Source organism: Hyperoodon ampullatus (genome assembly GCF_949752795.1).
Source record: "Hyperoodon ampullatus genome assembly, chromosome: 2".
Lineage (NCBI taxonomy): Eukaryota > Metazoa > Chordata > Mammalia > Artiodactyla > Ziphiidae > Hyperoodon > Hyperoodon ampullatus.
Window position 1 is genome coordinate 122,732,867 of NC_136915.1, and position 25,821 is coordinate 122,758,687.

Consider the following 25,821-nt stretch of genomic DNA (forward strand, 5'->3'; position numbering starts at 1 on the left):
TTTTAAGGACAATTAGGAATTTGAAGACCAGTTCTTCCAAGCCAAAACCTAAGGCTGGAGGGACCTCATGCCGGTTACAGGAGAAATGCCTGCCTTTATCACTGGATGCCAGGCAGATTACTTCAACTAGGCACAAAGACAGGGGTTTGTGTTTTATGTGGGCAAGGGAGTAGGCAGAGAAGCTTTTGCAAAGATGCCTCTCAAAAGGCCTGTAGACCTTGCCCCAGTCCACCAGGAAGAAGGGACTTCTAAGGAAAAGGCAAGAATTATTTTGCACTTGAACATGAGTGTTTCTCCGAGCCCTGCTTATTTCTTCACTGTGAGGAAGGAGCTGCATATACTAGCATCAACCTCCATCCCAACTGTACCAAGAAGAGCCACATGGGAAGAACATTTGGTAATTGTTATTGCCACTGAAACATATTGCTACCTAGACTATAGTCGTGGGCTGAATCCCTCTAAGAACAGGTCAGTAGCCCCGTGAAAAAAAAAATTCTTTGCCCAAACTGCAGCCATGGGAGGGGAAGAGAAAAAGAGGGGGAACATAAACCACAACACATCTTGACCAACCAGAAAACAACATAAAGGTCATGACCACCTACTTTATGGGCACGCTTGGGGAAAAAATAATGAATTTTGCAGCATTCCTCACAAAGGGACACAAGGTCTTCACAACTAGCAAATACTGAAAAGGAAGTTGGGAAACTCAAATTATAGATCCTTATGGAAAAGGTTTTATTCACACATATAACAAATAACTGTGTAGTGCCTACGATTCTAGCTGCTGATATCGAGGCACCATTCTAGGTGCTAGAAATATAAGAGTGAACAAACCAAGCAAAATCCCAGCCCTTGGGGTTTACATTTGATTGAAAACAAACAGACACAAAATAGAATGTCAGATGAGTGCAGTAGATTAAAAGGAAGGCATAAAAGAGGATGAGAAGTGTGCCAGGGTGAGGAGTTGTAATTTTCACTGAGTAGCTGTTGTTTGAGCAAAGATCTGAAGGAGCTGGTGAGGTAAGTGAGCCTTACCACTACCTGTGGGAAGAACCTTACTGGCAGAGAGGACAGCAGGTGCAAAGGCCCTGGGGTAGAAGCAGGAAACAGCATGGAGTCCAGTGTGCCTGGATGATGTGGGCAAGGGGTAGAGTGGTAAGAGCTGTGACTGGAGAAGTTATGGGGGAGAGGCTAGATAGACCAGAGAGGACCTTGCAGATGACAGTGGGGACTTCAACTTTTTCTCCGGAAGCCAGTGGAGGGTGTTTTGCAGAGGAGTGATTTGCCGGATGAAGTTTTTCTTTTCCTTTTTAATTTATTGAGGTAAAATTCACATAACATATTTCAAAGGGAACTATTCAGGGGCATTCAGTACCTTCACAGTGTTGTAGAAGCACCACCTCTATCTTATTCCAAAACATTTCCATTACTCCAAAATAAAACCCCTTAACACATTAATCAGTTTCTCCTCCCTCCATTCTCCCCTGACCCTAAACGTGGGCAACCACCAATCTGTGTTTTGTCTCTACTGATATACCTATTCTGGATATTGCATATAAATAGAATCATACAGTATGTGTCCTTTTGTGCCTGGCTCCTTTCACTTAGCATGTTTATGAGGTTCATCCATGTTGAAGCATGTGTCAGTATTCCATTCCTTTTATGGCTAAGTAATATTCCATTGAATGGATATACCACACTTATTTATCCATTCATCTACTGATGGACGTTTGGACTGTTTCCACCTTTTGGCTACTGGGAATGATGCTGCTATGAACATGCATGTCCATGAACTTGACTGGCTTCCTGTTTTCAATTCTTTGGGGTATAAGGATGAAGTTTTAATGGGATAAAGTTTTAATGGGATCACTATCAGTGCTGTGTTGAGAGTTATGTGTAGGGAGGGGAAGGTCAAAAGGAGGAAAGCCAATAGGAGGTTCTTTAAATACTCCAGGTAAGAAGAGACAGACACTGAGAAGAAGTGACCAGGAGACAGGGGAAAGAACAGGAAAGTGTAGTGGACACCAAGTGAAGGGAATGTTTCAAGGAAACAAGTGGGATGAAACCCATCCAGTGCTGCTGACAAGTCCAGGAAGATGAGGACTGAGCACTGACCACTGGGCTCGGCAATGTGGTGAGGGAGGGTGGATGGCCGGGGGAGGGGTGCAATAGAGTGGGGGACATGGGGACACAGGAGTAAACAGCTCTTTCAAGGAGTTTTATGAAATAGCACAGAGAAAGGGAGTGATAGCTGGAGGAGGACATAGGGTCCAGGATGGTTTCAATGGGAGTAATTATGGAACGTTTGCCGACAGGAATGATGTGATATGAGGGGAATCTTCAGGATGGACGTCAGAGGTAGGGGAGACATGCTAGAGCAACATCCAGCTGAAGGAGTGGGTATCCCATGGGACCCAGCACACACATGGAGTAAGAACTGGCCTTAACTTAGAGCGAGGTAAGCCTCTCGGGTGCTATAGGTAGAATTCTTGGAAAGTCATACTGAAAGGAGCCCAAGTCTGGACCACTCTGGATTGTTTGATCTAATCAAAAGCAGAGCCAAGCTTAAGTCAAAACCACATAAATCAAAGCACTAATATTTGGCAATGAATATGCCAAGTAATTTTCCTTTTTTTTTCCTTAAATGGGATTTTTGAGGTAACTTTTATTTTGACTGATTGCTTGGTTGATTAAATGACAATTGATAAAACTTGGGCTTTATTAATTTTTTTTGAAATTATAGTTTCATTTTTTAAATTTAATTTTATTTATTTTTTATACAGCAGGTTCTTATTAGTTATCTGTTTTATACATACATATTAGTGTATATATGTCAATCACAATCTCCCAATTCATCCCACCACCACCACCATCTCCCCTCCCCACTTTCCCCCCCTTGGTATCCCTACATTGGTTCTCTACATCCATGTCTCTATTTCTGCCTTCCAAACCAGTTCATCTGTACCATTTTTCTAGATTCCACATATATGCATTAATATATGATATTTGTTTTTCTCTTTCTGACTTACTTCACTCTGTATGACAGTCTCTAGGTCCATCCATGTCTCTACAAATGACCCAATTTCATTCCTTTTTATGGCTAATATTCCATTATATATATGTACCACAACTCCTTTATCCATTCGCCTGTTGATGGGCACTTAGGTTGCTTCCATGACCTGGCTATTGTAAAGAGTGCTGCAATGAACACTGGGGTGCATGTGTCTTTTTGAATTATGGTTTTCTCTGGGTATATGCCCAGTAGTGGGATTGCTGGGTCATATGGTAATTCTATCCAAGTAATTTTCCTTTGCCTCAGATTTACACTTCTTGTGATGTTCTTGGGCTAACGTTAAAGCCACAGTCATGAATGGTGGAGCAGCTGGCTCAAGAGTAAGCAGAGAGACTGGATAAACAAAGCCCTGCACCTCACACAACATGCAAAATACTGAGGCCTTAGGAATGGCTTTGAGAGAGATTGTTACTGTCTCAGTAGGATTGCTAGTAAATATTCCCACACCTACTGCAATATGTACAAATAGGAAGTAAGGTGGAAGGGATGCTAAATGTCTTTTTATAATATAATTTAAAGGGAAATGATAGTGTAGTGGGAAGAGCACTGAAAGGCATGAGTTTGAGACCCCACTCTACCACTTACTATCCGTGTGACCTCAGTCAAGCTAACTAATTCTCTGAGCCTGAATCTCTCAACTGAAAAATGGGGTTAATGAAAACCACGTCACCAGTTTCCAGCAGCAAATGAGAGGATATCACTAAAAACAGTTTGTAAAACAGTCCACGTACCAGGTTTTATGTACATGTACATAGCCTGGTTTTAGCTATCTAGATGTGCTTCATATTTTTATGAAAAATTTTGAAAGCAACTGCAAAGACCCTGTGACAGGCAACAAGAATCTCCAGAAGGGAGCCATGCTTTCTATATACTGGACCCAAAGTTGAAGAACAGGACAGAGAGAAATCCGCAACAGCTCAGGTGTGTGGCCTCTTCAAGAGCCTAGACTCATTACCTCATCCCTGGCTAAGCCACCAAAGGCTCACCAAGAGCTACTCAGAGATGGATCTCCTGTTTCATCATTTACCCCTATTACCTCTTTAAGCACACTTCAGTCCCTTGGAGGGTTGGAGACAAAAGAGGGTGAGATACTCTGGACTCTCAATTTGGAGACTGGCTCCAGAGGGTGTTATCTATCCCAGTGCTGGGAGCAGGGCTACATGGGAATATCCTGCTGAGAACCAGCTTCTCAAAGGCCTGTTTGTACAGCTCTGTATTTCCATCCCCACACTAGAGATTGCCAGGTCAGAGTTCAGCAAACTAATAGAGTAAACGTGGGAACTGTCCCTGCACCAGAGGACATCAGGATTTCAGCCCCACTAGACACCTCCCCAGGCGACCCTCCAGATAAGCACTGTCCAACAGAACTTTCTGCAATGATATAAATGCCCTATATATGTGCTATCCAGTATGGTGGCCATGAGCCAATTTTACATGCTCCTAGAGAAAGTATTAAGATGCTTGAAGGTGAGGCAAAAGCAGGAATGTGAAGACCCTGGTGTGTTATTCACAGTTGCATCCTGGCCCCTCAACTACGTGGCATGGCTTCTGTCCTCTCAGCAAACTAAATCCTGCCCGGCCTTTAAGGGTCAGCTCAAGCCTCAAACGCCGCTATGAAGTCATCCTTGCCCATTCGGCACTCTCTGTGGCTCATGTAGGTACACTGAAAACAAGAGCTACAGAAACTCACAGAAGACTCAGGAAACTTCCAGTTGGGGACAATCAAGGCAGTATTCTCCAAAGAAATGATGACTTAAACGAGAACCTTAAATAATACGTAGAAAATCTGAACGGCCTGTTACAGTGTCATACATGCCAAATGGAGACTCTAGAGTGAGTTAGGATGCAGAGACAAAAAGCCCAAGGTGAGGTAAGCAAGTAAAAAAGTAGACTAGCTTGATTGCTACCTGCTTGGCACAGAGGAGTATGAAGAGATACAACAGGAAATGTGTGTTTCCTGCAAGATGTGAGGCCGTCTTGAGCCAGAGAGATAGGGCCTTGAATGCTAAGCAGAGTCTGACCTCTATTTCATAGGAAATGGGAGTCCACACTTTCTGAGCAGAGACAAACAGCACTGTAGAAGGAACTCTGTCAGGCCAGCATGCAGGATAGATGCAAAAGGATCCTGGGGAGGTGCGGACCACTGCCATCTCATAGCCCACACACTTCTGTTTCCCAGGAGTGACTTCTCCCCTTCCTGCAGTTTCGAGCCCAGTGATCCTTGCCTTTTCTGCCAGTGGAGGAGCACCACAGCAGACACCATTGGTTGCCTTCCCAGTCGCCACTTCTACCTCACTAAGGGAACCCCAATATTGATGGGCAGCAATGTACCCCGTTCCAGGGATAAGTCACAAGTGATCTTAGCCAGGCAGACCAATCTCTCCCCGTTTGCCGGTGACTAACCTGGGGGGGCGGGGTATGTGGCCAAAGTGATATAAGGGGAAGTCTGCTGGGGACTTCAAAGAAAGATTTTCCTCTCAGAAGCAAACAACGAAGAAAGCTCTAGTCCCGGCCCTTTCCTTCTCACTCTGGGCCCTATCTTATGAGGATGTGAAGCCACCTTACAGGCACTGGGTGACAAGCAGGACAATGAAGTCAACACACGGAGGATAGAGGGTAGGAATTTGGAGAGAGGTTGGATCCAAACTGTGGATGACATGGCTGAACTGCCAAACCAACACAGAAATGCATCCCTCCCAGTTTCTGCTTAAGTAAAAATCACTCTCCCATTGGTATAAACCTACGATTATTCATTTTCATGTTACTTGCAGCCCAATACCTACTAAGTCATAGAGTTCACCTGGGATTTGGTCCCAGAGCTGACCTATGTTTTCTATTGCATGCTGATCAAAGCCTGTGGATCTTGCAGGATGGCCCAACAGCAGAAGGCACAGTGTTCCAAGAGCACAGGAACCGGACAGTGGCCAAAACTGAGAAGCAAGGGTCACTAAGACCAGCGGCTGCTGACCCCATCAAAAAAAGGAAGAGAACCACACTTTACCCTGCTGCTGGGCAGGTAGAAACACCTGGAAGGAAGAGGATGCACCAAGCCAGAGGGAGGGCTCAGGGCCCCAGCTGACCCATCGATGACCACTCAGTTCACCAAGTGACTCCGTGCTGTAAATCGAGTGGAAAGATTCCGCCCACCAGCTCGGCCCGGGGCGTGACAAGCTGGGTGCATTCCCTGCCAGACCCTCACTGCCTATCATGCTTTACGGATGCAAAAACAAATTCCACCATATGTTAAAGTTAATTGCAAACATTTGCTGCTGAAGAGGACTCCATTTTTCAAGAGCCCTGGGAGATCTGGTTACACCGGTGGCTAAAGCGTCAACCAGCCTCATTCACTCATCAGAAGCAGCAGGGCCAACGTGAGGGTGGCAACCAAACTGTGGAAAGGACCTTCACCCACTCCTCCCTCCCCTGCCATCCAGCCTGTCTCCACCTCCGCTGGGCTCAAACAAGTGCATACCCCAGGCCCAAGAGTGTGCAACAGCCCTCACCTCCATCAGCACAGATGGAAAACCACTGTGGGGGAGTTGGAAGGACAGGGGCTGCGTGGGTGGGGAGAGGTGATGGCAGGAAGGGGCGGAAGGATGAGGATGGCCTGGGAAGTGAGCTGGCTGTGTTCCACTGTTCGGTGAGTGGTGAAATAAGAGGCACAGAGAAACGCAGAAGCCCCCAGGAGGCCCAGAGCAGTCAGGCTAGTTTGTTAGGGGCCCGCCTGGAGGTATGAGCGATAGTTATTGATGGTGTGGTTTAGGAAGAGGCTAGTGAGGGTGAGCCTGGGGCTGACAAGGCCCTCAGCTGTGAATGCAGCCCTGGGGAAGTCCCCAGAGTGACGGCTGTGAAGAAGGCAGGACTTCCGTGACATTCTTCTATGGCCCACAGAGAGGTATTTATAAGCACATCCCTGGCAGCACGGGGAGAGGAAATAGAGGACTTTCTACAGCTCAACCTATGCACTGCACCCACATTCCCATCTGTCCTGGGAGGAGCACTTCGTGGTTTGGATTTGCACCAGCCCAGCTGGAGACACAAGGTGGGAGGAGCCACAGCACTAACTGCTCTGGCGCAGGTACGAGCACCCCTGAGGGTGTGTGAGGAGGATTCTGTGCACTAACCATCTAGGCAAGTCCAAATGTGCTGTGTCCAGCTGATGGAGACCTCTTTCTGAGCAAGCTCTTGGAGGAGGGATGTGTAAAGCCATCACCACCCCTGAGTGACCTGTCATGCCTAGGGACTCATTCCCCCACCCTGTACAAAGGATGAGTAGCATGTGTGGTCTAATGAAGGGAGCCTGCTTGACAGCTTCATAGGAACCCAATACCACCCAGAAGCACCCCCTAACAGCAAGTCCTGAGATACTCTGTGTCCATACAAAGACCATTCATCCAGCAGATACAAATGTGCAATCGAGGGCTTCCGTGGTGGTGCAGTGGTTGAGAGTCTGCCTGCCAATGCAGGGGACACGGGTTCAAGCCCTGGTCTGGGAAGATCCCACATGCCGCGAAGCAACTGGGCCCGTGAGCCACAATTACTGAGCCTGCGCATCTGGAGCCTGTGCTCCGCAACAAGAGAGGCCGCGACAGTGAGAGGCCCGCGCACTGTGATAAACAGTGGCCCCCGCTTGCCACAACTAGAGAAAGCCCTCACACAGAAACGAAGACCCAACACAGCCATAAATTAATTAATTAATTTTTTTTTTTTTAAAAAGGAAATTTGTTATCTCATTTAAAAAAAAAAAAAGTGCAATTGACTCAAAGGGGAGAAATTTTTCAAGAAAGGCAGGTCAACCCATCAGGGATCCTTTGGAGCCTGTCCACTGAGGCAAATCTCACCTTCCCATCTGGGCTCCTATACAATGAGCACCTACCTGCCTAATTCTGCTATCTTGTCTCTCCTGATATGAATGTTGCCCCCACCAAACACATTGCATCTTATTACATACATTACCTTATTTGTAATAAATATGCATTTATTAAGCACCCACTGTATTGAGTCACTCCATGTGATGAGTATCACAAAAACATAGATTGTTCCTTACACAGGGAAGTCTAACATCTAGTTGGTGGTTCAGAGCACAAGCGTGAGAAAAGCTAAGTGATGTTACAAGAGTTAAATAAGATGAGGGTGCAAAAAGACATTCAACGGATTGCTGACCACAAATCTGGCACCTCTGGGAGAACACACAGGATCACAGAGCGATGCCACAAGGTAGCACCACGTGAAGACAAGAAACAAAAAGCACTAGCAACTTACGCTCGCTGAAGCTTTACATGCCCAAGACACTCCTCAAGGTGCTAGATGAAGTCATTTATTCCTCATCGCCACCCTGAGTCAGACACCGTGATCATCCCCATCTTACAGACTAAGCAACTGGGCACAGAGAGGTTAAGTGAGCGTAATCTCATCCTAGCCTGACGGTGATGTATCTGCCCTGAGTCCCCTGAGTCCTGGGCAGCGCGCACCTGCCTAGTTTCCTGGAATGACTTTTTCTCTCTTCTCTACTTTTCAGGTCCAATTGTGGCCTACCCTGGCCATCCTCCATTCCCATCCTCAGGACCTCTACACACGTATGTATTTACACTCTCATCTTCATGGTCTAAGAACACTTTACGCATCTACTTTGGTCTATGTCACTGAATTTATAACTATCAACTTATATCTGTCTCCCTCACTACACTGTGTCCCTAGAGGAACGATATTCCTTTTTTTTTTTTTAATCTCCAGTACATAGCATAGTACCTAGCCATGTACAGTACAGTAGGTACTTAACTGTTTGTCAGATTGAATTAAAATGAACTGAATTGAACTAACATGGGATTTTGGTTTTGGGGCAGAGAAGTCAGGGCTGATTGCTGATTCTCTCCAAGAACTGAGACATGACTATGCTACCCTTAGCTAATCCACCTTCCCAGAGCTGGACTCCAGGGGTGAGTATTTACTGCAGAAATCAGAAGTGGCAGCGGGACTGATGGATGGCCACCACCCTCATAAAGAGCTGTGGGATGCAGTCTCCAGCCACAGCCTCAGGGCTGCTAAGTCCCTTGAAACTTTATGGCATTGTTGCCATGGCGGTCACGGACGTAACGTGCCATGGAGGCAAAAAACTGAAACTCCCCTAGAGGTGAAACACTGGTGGGAACCCATTCACGGGCAAGAGTGCGTTACTTAACCTCTCTGAGCCTCAGTTTCCCTATCTGTAGCGTAGAGATGATAACCTGCCTCATAAGGTTGTTGGCAGGATTTAATACAACAATAGAGAGAGAGCACACTGGCTGAAGCATAGTAGGCCTTCAATAATTGATAGCAATTCCCATTTCCTTACCTGTTTTTAGGAGGTCTAGTATCCTGTCACCTTGCCAGAGTGAAGTGTTTTGGGTCTTAGTTCAGTTTTTAATTTAATCACACTAGACCAGGGTTTGTGGGAACCCTGGGGTTAATGGTGGAAGGAACCCTCTGGTTTCCAATCAGTGAGCCTCCACATTGATCAAACACAGCCAGATTGACATCTGAAACTGCCACTGAAGAGCTACAGGACTCAAGTCTTCCCAATCTCAGTCCCAGGCTGGGCCTCTACCAGGCAAGTAATTTGCTTCTAGGTGCCCACAGTCACCTGTTTGACTTGGTTGGTTAATACACTAAGGGAAGTTATTCATTAGCAAGTGTGAATAACAGTCCCACCCCCCAACAAGCAGCAGTCTGGGCTCTGCTAGAGAGCCCAATGCAACTGCCCATTAGCATTTGTGAGCAATACCCCAGGAAAAAATGCCAAAGGATGTCACACTAAACCTGACGGGGGTGACAGCAGTCTCCTCACTTACAGGTGACTTCTAACCACATCGCAATACCTTCCTTCACATATACCCCTGCTAGGGCCCCTCCTCTGCACTCAGTATCATGCCCTGAGAATGCATTTTCTGATTCTCCTCACCAAACTTCAACTCCCCGGTCACAGTCTATCCTGGAAAACCCTCTCTGCCTTTTCCTGCCCTTCAAGAGGTCTTTTATGCTAAGACAAGTCCCTCTTTTTCTGATAACAAGAGCCTGCCGACATTTTAAAATCAGAACCTTGCTGATGAAGAGCTCTTGAAACATAAAAAGATTCCAGCCAGACTGCGATGCCCAAGAGGCAGCTGCCCTCCACTCTCCCCCATGCAGTCTTTGGCAAAGCCCGGCCCCAGCATGCAGCCGTGGGTCCCAGGAAGAATCAGCACATGCACCTTGATGGGTAACTTAAAGAGGATGGATGGCCAGTGGTCCCACAACCATATGCTCGAACCCAGGGTGAACACAGGATTCAAAACTGGAGGTTATAACCACTCTCTCCTGACTTCGGCTGCTAAAATCACCTCGGACAGTGTTATTCTACATTTGTCATGAAAAGCAAAAAGATTTTTAAAGTGTGACTGATGACAGGCTTCCATGGTTGGAATAAATTCCTCAGCTCTTAAGAGAGTGGTTGGAAAAAAGCATTTACTCATGACTGAAGACGGAGGATGATATTAGTAAGATATCGCACGTAAGCACACTTTACAAAGGACGTGGGAACTCCATACACATCATTTGGTGTCGTGAGCGTTCTTGTTGGTAACTCCAACTGACCTCAGGAGAAACGGGGCACTGAGCAGTAGAGAGATATAGAAAGGTAGAGGTAAGGGCCTCCACTGAGCCCAAGATTTGGGAACTAAAATCTTTAATCAGTCAAATTCAAGGCATGCCACAACTGTGTTCATGATTCCTAGCAATGTACGGTGAGGGTACGAATGAGCTGCAAGTAAGGTGCAATTGTGGAACAGCTCTGGGACCTATATTCGACTGTTTGAGACAGGAATGGGGAGTGCCGGGGAAGGGACCTGCAGGGCTCATTGGTAAGAGCTGCAAGTCAAGTCGGGGTGGAGTGGCCAGTTTGCTGGGGCTGCTGGAATCCCGAAGGCCGGGCAGGGCTGAGTGGCAAGACGCTGGCGACAGGAGGAGGTGGGGGTCAGAAACGCTCTGTGGGTGGCACGTCCACTCGATGAAGTTGTCTTGGCATCTGCCCATCCCTCCACTCTCCGCCAGGGCTCACAACCAGGAGTGCCAGCTTCATTCGAGAGGGCATCTCTGCCAAATCTTCCGCCCAGGAAGGGGCATTCCAGGGCCGTGGCAGCGTCTGGGAGACTGTTCAGGGGCCGCAAACAGGGTAACCAGACCTGGGATAACGTCACTCATTGGGTCTTCTTCATCTCACACTCCCTCTCACCGCGGGCAAGTGTATGTTCGGATCAGAGACGGATCTAACATGGGTTGTCACTGCTCCACGTGAATCCTTCAAAGCACCTGGCTGCCAGGAATACCCAAGTCCTCCTTTGCTCCATCAGCCCTCTTTGGGCTTCAGATTCCTGGAATCTACCTCCCTCCATCCACTGTGGCCACAGGCAGGTCTCATCCTTCTGCTGGGTGCACCCTACCTCCACCCTCCACAGCACCCCACAGCACCTAAAATGCTTCCTGCTAGAATGGCAGAGAAAGAATGGGATCTGTTGTCCTTCAGGGCAAGAATCCAGATTCTTCTGATTGGTTGGGTGACATAAGTGAAGAAATAACTAGGATTCTTAGTCAGGGGTCTATGATTGGGCATCAGGAGGTCTATGAACCCCCCAGAAATTGTATGATTTTGTGTGTAGGTGCTTAATGTGAATTTCTGGGAATAACTACCATACCTAATGTCAGTTACCATGCACGAGTTGCTATTCTAAAGGCTTAACCCATAGCAGCTAATTTAGTCCTTACATAGGAGATATAAATTGCTTTTATCCTCCATTTAAAGATGGGGAAACAGTAGTACCAAGAGGCTAAATAACTTGCTGAGGTCACAGAACCAACCAGCGGTGGAGCCAGGATTCAAACCAGGGGCTCTAGCTGCAGAGCCCCCGCTCACGAAACCACCTTGCCTTACTGTCCTAGTTTACGTCACATTCTCAGAGAGGTCCATAACCTCACCACATTTAACTGTCTTGGAGGCATCTAGCTATCAACATCTAGCATGTGGCTGTGCCCTATTAGTTTTTGTATGCCGAGAATCTAGCACTGCGCCTGGAACCCAGGAGACACTCAACAGCCACTCTATGAAAGAATGAAAAGTGACGATAATCCAGGCTCTCCTTCAGTAGGTTTCTCCTGCCTTTCAGAGCAACCTTTCTCACATCCCCTCACTTCTTCCCGGCACCTCCATCACGCCAAGCTCTTCATCAAACACAGGAATTTCCCTGCCACAGGTGTTCTCTCTCTGCCCGCTTGCTGCATCCTCTCTCTTGCTGTCCTCCCTCTTCACCTGCAGTGTCTCCAAACCTCACTGGTTCCATATGCCCCGGGGCTAGTCCATACCATCCGATTCTGGACTACCTCCTGGTTTGACTGGCAGTTGGATGGGAGGTGGCAGGACAAGATAAAATTCAGTACACAGGCTCTTTGAGGAAGATGCGGTCGCCACTGCAGCAGAGCCTCGGGCCACCCGTTCCTGTCCCTGCCTCACCGCTGTTCACCCCCACTGAGGAACAAGTCCGTCAGGAAGCCACGCCGCAGCCATAGCTTTTACAGATACCAGAAAGACTTCCGTGGAGCCAGAGGTGGCGTGGCAATTCACCAGGTTAGAATCACCCTCACCAGCCGCAACGTGAAGTCTTTGGAGAAGGTATGTGTTGACCTGATCAGAGGTGCGAAGGAAAAGAATCCCAAAGTGAAAGGACCGGTTCGGATGCCTACCAAGACTCTGAGAATGACTACAAGGAAAACTCCTGGTGGTGAAGGTTCTAAGACTTGGAATTGTTTCCAGATGAGGATCCACAGGCGACTCACTGACCTGCACAGGCCTCCTGAGATTGTCAAGCAGATCACTTCCATCAGTATTGAGCCAGGAGTCGAGGTTGAAGTCACCAATGCAGATGCTTAAATCAACATTTTTAATAAATTGATAATCAGTTGTTTAAAAAAAAATTCAGTACACAGGCCCTCAGTGGGGAGCACAGCATCAAAAAGCCTTCACCCAGAGAAAACTCACCTGCAGGCCAAGAGGAAGGCATCAGAGCGTTAAAGGGGACCCAGTGCCGAGGGTCCTGAAGGTGAGGCGTGAGTCTTTTTATCTGAGGCCCACGGGGAACCTCAGCCCCGAGAGCACCAGGCAGGAGACAAAGGAGGCAGCCTCCTCTCTGTTTGTGAGGGCCTCTTCTGGAATTTGGGCTTGAGGAGCTCGGAAGTTAAATGTCCACCACCAGCTGTACATCCTGTGGGCATTCAGCACGTTTTCCTGGGTCAGTGAGTTCCAGGCCAGAACTAGGAGCCTTTCCACTGTGGGTCACAAACTCACCAGACTTGTCCAGTCGTGGCTGAACTCGGTTCTTCCCTGACGGGAACTCCACGGTCTGTGAAAAATAAATGGGTGTGGACTTCATCCAGTGGGCAGAGGTCTTGTCCCTGGAAAGTAGCACTGCAGTCAGCAAGCACTGGCCCGAGTCCGCTTCCTGTTCCAGCAGAGACTTGGAAGAAAAGCCAGAGGGCCTATCTCAGTGCCCTCTTCTTTTTTTTTGCAGTACACGGGCCTCTCACCATTGTGGCCTCTCCCGTTGCGGAGGAGCACAGGCTCCGGACGCGCAGGCCCAGCGGCCATGGCTCACGGGTCCAGCCGCTCCACGGCACGCAGGATCCTCCCAGACCGGGGCACGAACCCGTGTCCCCTGCATCGGCAGGCGGACTCTCAACCACTGTGCCACCAGGGAAGCCCACACCCTCTTCTTAATATCAGTCACAGAGAAGTATTTCCAGGACTGAAGGGCATCTCTCCTGCAGCCTCTTGCACCACAGGGAAACTGGAGAGAAGATCTCAGAGAGAAGATACATGAACTCCACCTGCAATGCTGCCCTCCCTTGAGGGCAACGGGATGCTGATGTTTGACTCATCTATTCTCTCAGTGCAAGAAACTCAGCTGCTTTATGCCTCAGTTTGCCCTTTAGTTAAATGGGGTCCGTGCTGCGTATCCAGAACCACATCAGTCAAATGAGTGTATCTAACACCCTCCAGAAGCGGCAGAGGGCAAACTTATCCTCTGATTAGCATCTCTATAATAATAAAAATAATTTGTAGTATTAGTTCTGACAAACGACCACAGTTTGGGCCTATGCAGCAGTGTCTCTCCACATCAATAAACATATCAACTGCCCCAAAGACTCTCAAGTGGAGATTTAGGGGGAGGGCTCGAGTGAGCCGTTTACATGACCCCGTTCCATCTCGCGGTCCCCCTCTTCCTGGGGCAGGCAAGTGCTCGTTTTACTGCCTGGCAACCAGACTGGGACTAAGCTTGCTAAAATATGAGTGTTTTTTTGGCTGGAGTACCAGAGCGCCTGCAGCCCTACGGAGAGAGAAAAATTGAACACACCAGGCCGTGGCTCCAGAAAGGGGAAGAATTAGACTTCACACCGAGCAGGCTGAACCATGGCATTCTTTAGATAATGCTTAACAAACCCCCAAACAAAGGCAGCCAACTTAGCTGCATGTTCGTAAAATGTATTCTCAGCAGATTCGGGCTTATTGAAGCACTGAGTTGCTTTGCAGCCAGGGTCCCCATCCTAAGCTTCCCGTTTTTCCGTGCTGTTCCCCTTGTCTAAATTCCTACAGATTCTGCCAATCAGAATTCCTCGCTTCGGGCTCAGGAGGGCTTAGCAACCAAGGTAAATGGTGGTGCTTTCAAATTTGATCCTAACCCTGAAGAACAACTGCCCCCCACCCCAAAGCCCCCTGCTCTGACGAGCCATCTTCTGAGGCCGGTCCTCAGCGGTTTGCAGGCTGACCGCTTAGAGACGAAGGGTGTGGAGTTCTGGAATTCACCTCCACGTCTCACCATTCCACCTCAAATGACACCTCTTACATTTATTCAGTGCTGTCGTAGACTTTCTATGACCAGGATCGTGAAAGTTCAAACTTGAAGTTCTTTTTATTTTTGGAAATGCCACTGTCAGTGTTATTTTTAAAGCCATGGCTATCATTAGTATTACTAGCATTTGTGTACCCAAGTAGAAAGCCAGCTTGATAAACTAGTAGGCATGTTTTAGTGGTCCAGTCCGTTTTTTGCTGCAGAATAATAAGGCTAGGTAGAAAGGGCAAAAGGTATGGAAGCGGGCTTATAGATCTCAGATCAAACATAAACGTCATTGAACTCCACTGTTACTTAGTACAGCTTTCACTCCTTCTTCCCCCTCCCCCCTCCATGTTATCCCATTTATCCTGTACCCAAATACCCCAGGATTCGTGTATTAGTTGGACCCTTTTGTAACAGTTGGTGGAGAACAGGAATTAAAGGTCTGGAGACTAGATTGGGGTCCTTACATATGGACTCTGCAAATTTCATGAGAGCAATACTTTTCCTGTAGGAGAAAGCACCTCTTCACTCCAAGATATGGAGAACTGGCCCTGGTGGCTAGAGTCCCACCAGCATCCCCTGCTAACTCTGGGACCTCACACGGGATTCTTTGTTAGGGGCCTTCTCCATAAACTCAGAATAACAATTCCTACTCTCACTGAACTTCCAGGGCTCTCTCAGGGGTGAATGGGATAAGAAGTAGAAAATATTTTCATTGCCTCTGAGAAAGATGTGTTGACTGAAAAAAAAAAATGCACAACCTAAAATTTAAATTATGTTTTATTCGGAAAACTTGCTGAGGACTTACACCCGGGAGGCAGTCTCTCAGATAGCTCTGAGGGACTGCTCTGAAGAGGTAAGGGAGGGGCCAGGATATATAGGAGTTTTTGCAACAAAAATCAGGTAGTCGGAACATCAGAAGATTACTATTAATGAAAGAGAAAACAGACATCTCAAGTAAATGAATTTAGCGCTTTCCTATGTATGGGAAGATGCAAAAGTCTAGGCTTATTAAAATCACTCCTTTGATATGCACCTTAACTATCTAGGGCCAGCATCCTGCTTTTCCCTCCATCCTGAATCCCCTCACAGTGCATAGCTGGGGGCGGCTACAGTGGCTAATGGTTTGATGGCTGCAACATCCTTTGTTTACTGATATAGCAGGTGACATTTTTCATCCACAAATGCAAGATATTAAACTTCCTAAAAAATTTCCAAGACTCTAGTTCTTGAAGATTCTTGCATGTGGCTTCCCTGAACCCTCATCTCCACTGAAAAGTTGCAGCTGACAAACTACACCCAACCCCAAAGCACAGACCAGAACCTCCAACCAGTTTGTGAGCTGAAGTCTGCTTGGACCGCTGACCTAAATGTTCACCGATTCAGGTTTGCAGATTTAAGAGGTGACCACAGCAAACATGGAAGCCAGGAAACATGTCAAACACAGAGCTTAACAACAGAGTCCAGCTCCATCCCCAGGAGACAGAAGAGACTCTAGGATTGCTGGAGGTGAGGACAAAGGAACTTTCAGGGTGGCTCCACACAGCAGAAAGCAAGCTTTACGGATGATGGCTGCAACTGCATTTTTGCATTTATGTGTATACAGTGATTGTCTGTTACAGAATGCCCACTCAGGCACATGGACCCACAAATAATACCACACACATATGTGTGTAAATGTGTATGTGTGTGTGTGAAGCCACAATGCACTGTCCTCTGAAAATGAAGCTATATTGCCCATAATACCACCTAACCAATAGTGTATGTTCAGTAAGTTACCTATTGACTGATAAGTGATTCTACAGACTTTTAAACTATCCACATAATTTAAGGGTCTTCCCACAAGAGATCGCAATGGGTTTTCACTGATAAATCAACCTCTCACTCAGGACATGGTGATCAATAGCCCACAGTTGTGAAACCGCTGAGTGGGGTTCCAGCAGCGGATAGAAGGAAGCTCATAGCGTGTTCTACCCCCAGCCCCCTGCCTTGACACTCCTGCTTCTTGCTGGAGACTAAACCCTGGGTCTTGGGCCTCTGCTTCCTCTCCCTCCACACACTCTACCCAATTCATCCATCCATCCCCATGGTTTTCAATACCATCTACAGGCTGATGAATCCCAAAGCCCTATCTCTGACACTTTTCCAAACTCCAAACTCATACCCAAATGCTATTTGACATCTCCACTTGGATGTAAAACACACATCTCAAACTTCACATGGCCAAGCAGAACTCTTTGCCCCTGTCTACTCCCCAATTTGTCCACGTGGCAGTTAGTGGGGTCTCCACCCACCTAGGAGTCACTTTATCCTCCACACCCTACCGTCTAAGTCAACCAGTCCCGTGAGGCCTCTGAATCATGTCCAGAGATCTTCCTTTTCTCACTGTCTCCACTAGTACCTCCACTTCTTGCCCTCCTAAACTCTGCCACAGGGCAGCCAGAGGGTCTTTGTGAAAATGTAAATTAGAGCTCACTCCCCTGTGTAAAGCCCTCCAGGGATTTCCGATTGGATTTGGAATAAAATCCAAAATCCCTATTCTGATTTACTAAACTTCCAGTCTGATCCTTGCCACCAACTCCAACCCCATATCATGCCACTCTCCCCTCCTTCACTCAGATCCAGCCTCACTGCCTTCTTTCTGGGCTCAAATAGGTCAAGCTTGTTCCCAACACAGGGCCTTTTCACTGGCCATATTTTCTGCCTGGAACAACCAGCACCACTGCCACCTCTGCCTCCCCCTCCCCCTCCCCTTTCCTCCTCCTCCTCCTCCTCTCCCTCCCCTCCTCCCCCTCCCCTCTGCTCCCCTCCTCCCCCACCCCACCCCTCCTCCTCCTCCTCCCCCACCCCCACCCCTCCTCCTCCTCCTCCCCCACCCCCACCCCTCCTCCTCCTCCTCTCCCTCCTCCCCCTCCCCTCCCCCTCCTCCCCTCCTCCCCCTCCTCCCCCTCCCCTCCCCCCCTCCCCTCCTCCCCCTCCTCCCCTCCCCCCTCCTCCCCTCCCCTTTCCTCCTCCTCCTCCTCCTCCCCTCCTCCTCCTCCTCCTCTCCCTCCCCTCCTCCCCCTCCCCTCTGCTCCCCTCCTCCCCCACCCCCACCCCTCCTCCTCCTCCTCCCCCTCCTCCCCCTCCCCTCCTCCCCCTCCCCTCCCCCTCCTCCCCTCCTCCTCCTCCCCCTCCCCTTTCCTCCTCCTCCTCCTCCCCCTCCCTCTTCACCCTCCCCCTCCCCTTTCCTCCTCCTCCCTTACATGGATGGCTCCTTCTGGCATTCAGATCTCAGCCCCAATAGGCCCCCTGATCACCCACCCTAAAGTACCCATCTGGTCACTCTATACATCACCCTACATAGCACTGTTTTTCTTATTTGCATCTTTATCCTGGTTTGTCTCCTCCAGCTCTAATGTAACTCAATGAACAGAGATATCACATCTGAGTGGCCAGAACAGAGCCCAGCATGTAGCAGGTTCTCAGAACATTTTCAAATGTATGGCTCTTCTAGCCAATAAGATACACACAAACACACATTCATGGTCACAGACGTTTAGGTAGAATTTTCTCATCATTCTCATTGTCCACAAGATATTACACACCACAAGCCTATGCTTACTTTATGTCTAATATCCTTTTGTTGCCAGGAGGCAGAAGAAAGAAATTGCTGAATAATTATTGCCTCAATTGGCAAGAAGTAAGGAAAAGACCAAATTCGCTCCCCCTCACCCCAACCTCCATCATGACAAACTATCTCTATGGTCCATCTGAACACCAGTATTTAAGGAACAGTTTTGAGATCGAAAGACCTAAGTTTGAATCAGGGGCTCAGCCACTCACTACACAGGGGATGCCAAACACCCGTCCCCCTCTCTGGCCTTTGTTTTTTTCTCATCTGGTGGATGAACATACTACCAGCCCTGCCCACCTGAAAGGGTTGTAATGAGGAGCAATGAAATATATGAAATCACTTTGCACACTGTAAAGTATAAGCTATAAATGTAGGGATTATTGGCATTATTGAGATAAATGGAATTTTCAGTGACTGCGAAGATCTACCTGATTATTGATTTCATTTGATACCATCGATCACCTTGGCTCAGGGTGTGTGTGTGTATTTTGGGTCAGGATGGGAGCGAAAGAAGGGCTGCTAGCCATGAATTTTAAAGAACGCATCCCAACAACAAACACGGAAGGCTCATTCTGGGAGTCAAAGCTAATATTAAGAGCCAGGAGCCGGCAGGCGGAGGAGGTCAGAGTTAATTACAGCCGGCGGCATTTTACATGGTGCCTACCCAGGCCCCCTCCGCTGGGAACACCACATTCTAAATCCGAGCTGGCTGATATTAGCGAGCACTGATTAGAATATGCCCACAGGGCCTCTTAAACTTTCCTCCTCTTTTAAAGCATTTGATTTCAGCAAGATTTATGGGCACCTCTGCTGAGCGCAAGCAGGTTTGCCAGAGCACGCAAGTCCTTCCCTTTATAAAGCCTTGGCCGCACAGTGCCCGCCTGGGCACCCAGGTGGGAAGAAAGGCAGGCTCCATCTGGGTGATCTTCCTTCCCGCAGAGAAGAGCGTGTAGGGACCTGGCAGAAAGTGTTCAGATTTCTGACTGGCCTGCAATGGCCCCCAGCACCACGAGCTACCAAAGGGGGTAAACACCCATGGCCTTCAGGAGAACCAGAGGGTCTCAGTCTCTCCATCTGTGAAATGGGTTGACAGGAAAAATGGAAATTGACCTTGCCAAGCTCTGACAGGTAAGAAGGGCTTGATGTTTGGAAGAATGTCCTTTAAACCTTAGCCACACACCCAGAGTACTCTTCTTAAAAAGAATAAATGTATTTCTCAGATTTAAATGTTCATGTGCAATGCGCAGCAGGATCTCCAGCCAGGATGCAGGGATCCAATGAGGAAAATGAAAGAATTCTCATCTCCACTTCACAGTTATGGCCCATCCCACACCTGGAAGGAAATCCTCAGGGAGAGAAAGTTCTGCAAGAACTCTATTCCCTACTTACTACCCAAGCTGAGTGAGTCTGGACCTGTGGGATGAGGTCCCTCTGTAAAATGAGATGTGGATGAGATAGCATGTCACATTCCTTCCAGTCTAAACACTATCACTCTATAATTCTTCTTGTCCCTTCCCATGATACCCACAAAACCAGGGACCATTCTGAAAAGAAATAAGGGACAGTTCCGAGAGGCCGCAGGCCCTTTCTGGTCAAGAGTTGCTCTGTGTCTCAGGGCTGCCAGGGAGGATAGTCTTCTTGCCCAGAAGACAAGAGAAGGCTGAAATCTCCAAGGTGAATGCATGCATATGGGCTTTCCCATGAAGGATTAGTAAGGAGCCCGTGAGGACCAGCTGTTCACCATCTCCAACGAGGACCAAATGAAAGGGAACGGGCTCCGCCTGATGGGCTGGGCTTAGGCTGCAAGTAGGGAAGTGTTTCTAGCCAGGACGGTTGTTAAACACAGCAACGGGTTACTAACAGAAGCACTGTAAGCTTCTTTTTCAAACTCCTCCTCTGGCCTGATGGGCCCTTGTATGTCTGAGGTGGCTGTTGTCTGGAGTGAAACTGGGAGGAAGGGCAGGGGCTATGCGATGTCCCACCTTTGCCAGCCATGTGATGCCGCTTTCTGGAGTCCGTCAGAGTGTGACTAGCTAATTAGAGAAATGGCAGCCCCTCTCCTTGGCCAGTTAAAAAAAAAAAAAACAGGACTTATCCAGACTCAAAGGCTCAGTCCAAGAGGAGGCAGGACCCCTGAGCAGTCACTGTACAGGGGGAGGTGAGGTTGGCAGCAGGGCTGTTGTCTCAAGTCCAGGGGGTTGAGTTGACCCCTCCCGTCACCATTTTCACTACTTCTGTGACAAATTACCTAAAACCGCCAAACCTTAATATCCTCATCTATAAAATTAGGTTCAATAATTCCCACCCTGGAAGGTTCTTGTATTAGATGAGTTAACTTATGTAAAGCACCCGTTACGTGGACACTGAGTAAATATAGGTGTCCTTCTTTTCCTCCTGGCAGACTCTGGATCTGTGCAGAAAGTGCCCTAATGGACCTCAGAGGTCACACCAGGAAGACAGGAGCTAGGGAAGAGCCAGAGTGGGTCGACCTGCCAGTTCCTTTGACTCATTTCGTGAGGGACCCTCAACAGGTCTAAATTACCCCAACGCTGTGTACTTGGGCAATGAAAGCACACAGCTTCAAAAACCAGAATCAGGATTCTACACTCGGCTTTGCCTTGATCAAGTTCCCTTGACGTCTCTGTGCCTCAGTTTCCCTTGATTCAGGAAAGATGGAACAAGAGTATCTAGGGTGGAGGGGAGAGTACCCACCATGTACCAGGCACTAAACTTAGCACTTTCCATACTTTCCTTTAATCCTCAAGAATCCTGCAGTGTCATTACTGTAGAGTCATTTTACAGGTAAGGAAACTGAGGTTTACAAAAGCACATTGCCAGAGACCAGACAGATCACATGTGGCACCAGGATTCAACTGCAGCCTCTCCAGCTCTGAAGACAACCCCTTTTGCATTTTTAACTACCTGTAAGAGGTGCTCTGAGCATTTGCACGATTGTGTCTACAAAGACTATTTGATGCTGGAAGGGAAGCAGCAGCTCTTAAGTACTGAAGATTCCAAGGTGTATCTACCTTAAATCCTCCATCTCTCTGCCCCTTCTATCACCCAACTAGGTTAAACTCCAGGAGATACATGCAATGGGAATTAATAGTAAGACGAGGTTAATAGGAAAAATAAAAGAATGCCCCATTGTATTTGTCTTGATAATAGGAAGCACAGAAACTCTAAAAATGCAAACCACGAATTGTCTAAATGACCCCCTAGTCCCTGCCTAGGCAGCTGCCTCAGGTAGTGTGGGCCAGGCTGCCTCCATAAAATCCATCTGATGCAGCCCAATTCATCAGACCCTAAAGACTATTCCGGTGGCAGAATATGATCAGTGACTTGAGAATTCCTCTTCACATACAAGGAAATTCATTTCTCCCTGGGGCCTGAAGCACCGAAGTCCTTCTCACTCCACTCCCAGTAGGTAAATTGGCGTATGGACTACCCCTCTCCTAAAGAGAGAAGCCCAAATTCAGAAACTAATTTGCCAAAAATGAGGCAGTGACAAGATTTAGTTGGAACTGGGCCCTCAGCGAGTTACGTCTGTTAACTCTTTTGTTCCTTTGTGTTCCAGAGCTCTGGTAGACTCCAGTTATTGGTCCAGGAAGAGTGAAGCTGGGTCTTCCCACCCAGGTCTCCCATCCCAAAATTCTAGACGCTAACAGTATTGTTTCCTTCACCTCCCAGGCAACACCTCCTACACGGGCCACACCTGCCGCCTGAGTCTTGAAAATACAAGAGTCTTGTTGAGGAATACTCTATTCCCAACAAATCTATAGAAGTCAATTAGGGGAAAGTTATCCATGTTCTTGGTTTTACTAAACAACAGCAAACAAGTAACAATGACAACAAACCAATTGACCACTAAATTCCTCTAAAAACTCTTTTATTTCAAATATCTGATGTAGAGCCAATTTCCCAAGAATGCCACTGTTGTGTAAATCGAGGTACGCCTGTCCTGAGAATGAACTCCCAGCCAGGGTCCCTTGTTTGGTTGTAGAGCCATAGAGCCAGACTGAGTTATTCATTAACTTCCTGTATGAAAACCGAATAATAAAACTGAAGTGTGTTAAACAAATAGAGATGAGGGGGGTTAAATCACCTCCAAGTCACTAGGCTTAAAACCGCTGTCATTTCCCCTGGAACAAATACGCTCTAGCACCACATTATTAAATGGAGATAACAATATTTATGCCCATCCCACGTTGGGGCCTGGGTGGACAGCTCTCCCGGGCTGGGCCAACACAGAGGAAGAATTGACAGGCACTGGGGGAATGGGTAGGTGGTCCCCACCCACTGAGTCCCCTTCCAGTCCTGTGATTCCAAAATATGCTCAGAGGTGAGGGGCAGAAAGGTGTCTTCTTATGAGCAGTGCCTGTCGTGTGTTAGAGCCAGAAACGTTTCTGTGACCAGCCGTGGGAGTCAAAGCCTTCGCCCCTTTGTAACAACCACTTAGCTCTTATTTCTCCCCAGGGATTTATGTGTGAGCGAACAGCAGGCAGCTGCCACCGGGAACTACAAGGCAATGGGACGCCTGCAGGAGGAAAGGCCCTCCTGGGCTGCTCCTGCAAGCAGCCAAGATGCGGTTAGATTCCATCTCTGGTGGGATCCCATGTCTCCTAGGTTACAGCTGAGGACTGTGTTTTCCTTTATTACAACACAAAATGTGTGTTCTCCAGGGACTGTTCAAACATCTGTACGAGGTACACCATGCCTGCGTGTGTGTGTGTGTGTGTGTGTGTGTGTGCGCGTGCTCACACACACTCACTCGGCAGCGGCAGTCATGACCCAGCTCTTCAAATAAACCTCTCCAGATATTTAAAATTCAAGGGGCCTCAGTGCTGGCCCAGCAGCCAGTCTGCTATAGATGTGCAGTGGTGCAGTCTCAGAACTCTAATTAAAATAGAGGAAGTGATCTCTTCCTCAAATTTCCTTTAGCTTTAACTCCATAAAAATCACTAGGTAATATCCGATTGGCAGAGTGAATCATAGGAGCTGGCAGCTGGGCCAAGTGGACAGAGCAAACAGGCTTCTGGCCCCCTGCAGGGGGTGTCTTTCAAAACACCCACACCAGAGACTCTGCCTCCTTGCCCTGTGCCTTCATCTAATCTTTTGTGGTTACATTTATGAAGTTATGATTATGTGTCCATCTGGAGTTAGAGGAGGGGTACTGTTGATACACCTTAAAAACCACGGACCCAAAGTCCCTAAAAAGTGTGGTCGACTACTTTTCTCTGATCATTGATGGAAAACGAGAGCCAGCAGCCCTGATATTTATACAAACAAAATGGCACTGCGGATCGAATTGTCCCCAGATGGGATCCTAGGGCTGATGAGCATGCTAACACATATTTGGGGCCATTGGGCACCCAAGCCTGGCCAAAGAGTCAGATGCAAAGTGCCCCAGGAACTGATGTGGGATGAATTGGAAATGCCTTCTGAAGAAATGTCACTAAGTTTCCCTAGCCTCAAAGCTCACCGACCTGTTCTCCCATCACACATTTTAAGTGATTCAATATACAAAAGTGTTCCTGTTTCCAATGTCCAGAATCTCAGGACCAACAATCCATGCATATGGCATTAGGTGCACACAATCACAAATTACTGCTTGGGCTGGTGACGTGCCACACGGTACAAGCAGCGCTGGGTGTGGGTCAGAGGTCTGAGTCTGGGTGGAGGACCAGCCACTCTGCATCATCTAACTTCTCCTTGGCCTCATAATTCATCTGGAAAAAGAGGACAGCACCCACCCTGCCTGCCTCAGAGGGCCGCGGTGGAGGTTAAATTTTATAGGAGTACTTTGCAGACTCAGAGCCTCCCTTAATAGTCATCGTGAGGATCGGCCAGATTCTATGACGAGCCTGGTCTCAGCCGTTTCAACCCTGGCTATCGATTAGAATTACTTGAGGAACTTTTAAAAAATAACAAAGCATAGGCCCCATGGCCAGGGATTCAAATTTAACTGTGCTAATGAGCAACTGGGGGTGAAAACCACCAGGCTGGAGGAATGGAAACTGAAGCAAGTGACAGATCTGGGTCTCCCTTGCAGTAAACATGTACAGTACTTGGACCAGATACATCAAGCCCCCAGTTTATGTATCAGTTAAATGGGCATCCTAATACCTGCATCTAGATTCACTTCATTGATGTTTACTGAATACTTACTATACTCATTTCTTATGGCCACTGTGACAAATTAGCACAAACTTGATGACTTAAAACAGCAGAAATTTATTCCCGCATAGTTCTGGAGGCCAGAAGTATGAAATCTGTTTCACTAGGCTGAAAGGAAGGTATCAGCAGAGTCACACTGCCTCCAGAGACTCAAGGGAAAAAGCTTCTTCTAGCTCTGGTGGTTGCTGACATTCCTTGGCTTATGGCTGCATTACTCCAATCTCTGCCTCTGTCTTCACATCATCTGTGTGTGTGTGTGTGTGTGTGTGTGTGTGTGTGTGTGTGTGTAATCTCCTTCCGTCTCTTTTTTTTTTAATTAATTTATTTATTTTATTTTTGGCTGTGTTGGGTCTTCATTGCTACACGTGGGCTTTCTCTAGTTGCGGCGCGCGGGGACTACTCTTCGTTGTGGTGTGCGGGCTTCTCATTGCAGTGGCTTCTCTTGCGGAGCACAGGCTCTAGGCGCGTGGGCTTTAGTAGTTGTGGCAAGCTGGCTCAGTAGTTGTGGCTCACGGGCTCTAGAACGCAGGCTCAGCAGTTGTGGCGCACGGGCTTGGTTGCTCTGCAGCATGTGGGATCTCCCCGGTCCAGGGCTCGAACTCATGTCTCTTGCACTGGCAGGTGGATTCTTAACCACTGCGCCACCAGGGAAGCCCTCTCTCTGTCTCTTATGAGGACACTTGTGATGGCATTTAGGGTCCCTCTGGATAATCCAGGATAATCTCCTCATCTCAGATCCTTATCTTAAATCACATCTGCAAAGACCCTTTTTCCATATAAGATCACACTGGCGGGTTGTAAGGTTTAGGACCTGATGTGCTTGTGGGGACATCTTCAGACCACTACACCTACTATGGGTCAAACATTGTGCTAGGTGCTGAGAACACAGCAGACAACAAGAGCCTCTCAAGGAGTGTTAAGGATTACAGACTCTCAGACTTAAGAGATGTTAGAGCAGAGGTTCTCAAAGTGTGGTCCCCAGCCCATCAGCATCACCTGGGAACTTGTTAGAAAACTAAATTCTTGCCCTTTCCTCTCTTCTGAATCAGAAACTCAGGGGG

At 47.8% G+C, this 25,821-nt stretch overlaps 1 protein-coding gene and 1 pseudogene across 2 annotated transcripts in view; one reads left to right on the plus strand and one right to left on the minus strand.

Moving 5' to 3' along the window:
- LOC307048600 (small ribosomal subunit protein uS10-like) overlaps positions 1–13,007 on the plus strand; it is a 30,299-nt pseudogene extending 17,292 nt beyond the window's left edge. The window contains exon 3 of the transcript in view: positions 12,618–13,007. The product of the transcript in view is annotated as a small ribosomal subunit protein uS10-like (transcript). The remainder of the gene's footprint in view (positions 1–12,617) is intronic.
- The window catches only part of LMX1A (LIM homeobox transcription factor 1 alpha), a gene marked incomplete at both ends in the record, with an annotated part of 149,734 nt that overhangs the window by 62,225 nt on the left and 61,688 nt on the right, over positions 1–25,821 (minus strand). The window lies entirely within an intron of this gene.